Source organism: Oncorhynchus gorbuscha, unplaced genomic scaffold (genome assembly GCF_021184085.1).
Source record: "Oncorhynchus gorbuscha isolate QuinsamMale2020 ecotype Even-year unplaced genomic scaffold, OgorEven_v1.0 Un_scaffold_18243, whole genome shotgun sequence".
NCBI classification, from domain to species: Eukaryota; Metazoa; Chordata; class Actinopteri; order Salmoniformes; family Salmonidae; genus Oncorhynchus; species Oncorhynchus gorbuscha.
Window position 1 is genome coordinate 1 of NW_025759744.1, and position 4,223 is coordinate 4,223.

Consider the following 4,223-nt stretch of genomic DNA (forward strand, 5'->3'; position numbering starts at 1 on the left):
GTAGATGCTCATGGTCTGTTTGGTGGACTGAACATATACACCTGCAATGCTATTAGTTCCCTCCAAGTACTTGTGTACTGAGTCCATTTCACTCACTTGGTTCACTGTGACTTTTCCTGTGTTGAGGTCTTCATAGAGTTTCATTGTCAATAATTTTTGAGGCAAGCAGCTCGCCAGCGGTGACATTCTTCCTGATACCATGGAAGCTTGTCTCTGTGGTTGTTGTGGTAATGGTTGTTTTCTCTGACTTTGTGTCAGGTGGTGGTGTGCATGTTGACACTGAAGATGTTGTGGTTATTGTGGTGGTAGTCTTTTGTTGAATACTTGCTAGGATAATCTCCATGAAGCGTTCAATAGTGATTGCTCCAGATTTATACTGCTGCACAAGCTCTCTCCTTCTCTCCTCTGTGATGTATTTTGAGTAGAGGAGATCCCATAGAGACAATGTCTGTCCTTGAAATTTGCCTCCGGCCTTAGTTGTTGTCATAGCCTTTAGAGTGTTCTTGGTTTGCTCATCAATGAAGAAGCAAAATTCTCCCTTTTTGACAATTACGAGTAAGCTAAGGCCAGTGTCTGGGTCTGTCACACACCTCTCCACAAGCTGCAGGTAGGTGAGGTTTTCTGTGTGTTGGGGGTCAAGCCCTTGGTGTCATCATCAGGGTCATCGAGGATCTGGTTCATTTCCTCATCAAAGTATCCTCTCTGGTACGCCACCTCTACTGGCACTCTATGACTGTACACTGGATCGATGATTCCACCAGTTGCAATCTGTGCCTCAAGAAGGCGAATTCCATGGTCCTTGACAATTAGATCCTTTTTCAAGGCCTGGAACAAGGAAGTGTGTTTCCTGTGTAGGATCTTTGTATCCAGTGACTGCCCTCTCTACTGAAAGCAGTTTGTTCTTCCACTCGTTCCCAACCACACCTTGAGAGGCTGCCTCTTCTACAGAGAGCTTGTTCTTCACTGGGTCAATGACAAATCCAGTGGCAGCTTGAGAACCTCCAGCAGAACCAGAGAGGTTCCAGGAGTTAGAAGACCTTTGGATTTGGCCTCGTAGATGCTCATGGTCTGTTTGGTGGACTGAACATATACACCTGCAATGCTATTAGTTCCCTCCAAGTACTTGTGGAGTCCATTTCACTCACTTGGTTCACTGTGACTTTTCCTGTGTTGAGGTCTTCATAGAGTTTATTGTCAATAATTTTTTGAGGCAAGCAGCTCGCCAGCGGTGACATTCTTCCTGATACCATGGAAGCTTGTCTCTGTGGTTGTTGTGGTAATGGTTGTTTTCTCTGACTTTGTGTCAGGTGGTGTGCATGTTGACACTGAAGATGTTGTGGTTATTGTGGTGGTAGTCTTTTTGTTGAATACTTGCTAGGATAATCTCCATGAAGCATTCAATAGTGATTGCTCCAGATTTATACTGCTGCACAAGCTCTCTCCTTCTCTCCTCTGTGATGTATTTTGAGTAGAGGAGATCCCATAGAGACAATGTCTGTCCTTGAAATTTGCCTCCGGCCTTAGTTGTTGTCATAGCCTTTAGAGTGTTCTTGGTTTGCTCATCAATGAATAAGTAAAATTCTCCTTTTTTGACAATTACGAGTAAGCTAAGGCCAGTATCTGGGTCTGTCACACACCTCTCCACAAGCTGCAGGTAGGTGAGGTTTTCTTGTGTGTTGGGGTCAAAAAAGCCCTTGGTGTCATCATCAGGGTCATCGAGGATCTGGTTCATTTCCTCATCAAAGTATCCTCTCTGGTACGCCACCTCTACTGGCACTCTATGACTGTACACTGGATCGATGATTCCACCAGTTGCAATCTGTGCCTCAAGAAGGCGAATTCCATGGTCCTTGACAATTAGATCCTTTTTCAAGGCCTGGAACAAGGAAATTGTGTTTCCTGTGTAGGGATCTTTGTATCCAGTGACTGCCCTCTCTGCTGAAAGCAGTTTGTTCTTCCACTCGTTCCCAACCACACCTTGAGGGCTGCCTCTTCTACAGAGAGCTTCTTGTTCTTCACTGGGTCAATGACAAATCCAGTGGCAGCTTGAGCCTCCAGCAGAACCAGAGAGGTTCCAGGAGTTAGAAGACCTTTGGATTTGGCCTCATAGATGCTCATGGTCTGTTTGGTGGACTGAACATATACACCTGCAATGCTATTAGTTCCCCTCCAAGTACTTGTGTACTGAGTCCATTTCACTCACTTGGTTCACTGTGACTTTTCCTGTGTTGAGGTCTTCATAGAGTTTATTGTCAATAATTTTGAGGCAAGCAGCTCGCCAGCGGTGACATTCTTCCTGATACCATGGAAGCTTGTCTCTGTGGTTGTTGTGGTAATGGTTGTTTTCTCTGACTTTGTCTCAGGTGGTGGTGTGCATGTTGACACTGAAGATGTTGTGGTTATTGTGGTGGTAGTCTTTTGTTGAATACTTGCTAGGATAATCTCCATGAAGCGTTCAATAGTGATTGCTCCAGATTTATACTGCTGCACAAGCTCTCTCCTTCTCTCCTCTGTGATGTATTTTGAGTAGAGGAGATCCCATAGAGACACTTTCTGTCCTTGAAATTTGCCTCCGGCCTTAGTTGTTGTCATAGCCTTTAGAGTGTTCTTGGTTTGCTCATCAATGAAGAAGTAAAATTCTCCTTTTTTGACAATTACGAGTAAGCTAAGGCCAGTATCTGGGTCTGTCACACACCTCTCCACAAGCTGCAGGTAGGTGAGGTTTTCTTGTGTGTTGGGGTCAAAAAAGCCCTTGGTGTCATCATCAGGGTCATCGAGGATCTGGTTCATTTCCTCATCAAAGTATCCTCTCTGGTACGCCACCTCTACTGGCACTCTATGACTGTACACTGGATCGATGATTCCACCAGTTGCAATCTGTGCCTCAAGAAGGCGAATTCCATGGTCCTTGACAATTAGATCCTTTTTCAAGGCCTGGAACAAGGAAATTGTGTTTCCTGTGTAGGGATCTTTGTATCCAGTGACTGCCCTCTCTGCTGAAAGCAGTTTGTTCTTCCACTCGTTCCCAACCACACCTTGAGAGGCTGCCTCTTCTACAGAGAGCTTCTTGTTCTTCACTGGGTCAATGACAAATCCAGTGGCAGCTTGAGCCTCCAGCAGAACCAGAGAGGTTCCAGGAGTTAGAAGACCTTTGGATTTGGCCTCGTAGATGCTCATGGTCTGTTTGGTGGACTGAACATATACACCTGCAATGCTATTAGTTCCCTCCAAGTACTTGTGTACTGAGTCCATTTCACTCACTTGGTTCACTGTGACTTTTCCTGTGTTGAGGTCTTCATAGAGTTTCTTGTCAATAATTTTTGAGGCAAGCAGCTCGCCAGCGGTGACATTCTTCCTGATACCATGGAAGCTTGTCTCTGTGGTTGTTGTGGTGATGGTTGTTTTCTCTGACTTTGTGTCAGGTGGTGGTGTGCATGTTGACACTGAAGATGTTGTGGTTATTGTGGTGGTAGTCTTTTGTTGAATACTTGCTAGGATAATCTCCATGAAGCGTTCAATAGTGATTGCTCCAGATTTATACTGCTGCACAAGCTCTCTCCTTCTCTCCTCTGTGATGTATTTTGAGTAGAGGAGATCCCATAGAGACACTTTCTGTCCTTGAAATTTGCCTCCGGCCTTAGTTGTTGTCATAGCCTTTAGAGTGTTCTTGGTTTGCTCATCAATGAAGAAGTAAAATTCTCCTTTTTTGACAATTACGAGTAAGCTAAGGCCAGTATCTGGGTCTGTCACACACCTCTCCACAAGCTGCAGGTAGGTGAGGTTTTCTTGTGTGTTGGGGTCAAAAAAGCCCTTGGTGTCATCATCAGGGTCATCGAGGATCTGGTTCATTTCCTCATCAAAGTATCCTCTCTGGTACGCCACCTCTACTGGCACTCTATGACTGTACACTGGATCGATGATTCCACCAGTTGCAATCTGTGCCTCAAGAAGGCGAATTCCATGGTCCTTGACAATTAGATCCTTTTTCAAGGCCTGGAACAAGGAAATTGTGTTTCCTGTGTAGGGATCTTTGTATCCAGTGACTGCCCTCTCTGCTGAAAGCAGTTTGTTCTTCCACTCGTTCCCAACCACACCTTGAGAGGCTGCCTCTTCTACAGAGAGCTTCTTGTTCTTCACTGGGTCAATGACAAATCCAGTGGCAGCTTGAGCCTCCAGCAGAACCAGAGAGGTTCCAGGAGTTAGAAGACCTTTGGATTTGGCCT

At 45.3% G+C, this 4,223-nt stretch overlaps 1 pseudogene; it reads right to left on the bottom strand.

Annotated features, from left to right (window-relative positions):
- Positions 1 to 1,303: 1,303 nt before the first annotated feature.
- Positions 1,304 to 4,217, bottom strand: LOC124030922 (annotated as a pseudogene).
- Positions 4,218 to 4,223: the final 6 nt, after the last annotated feature.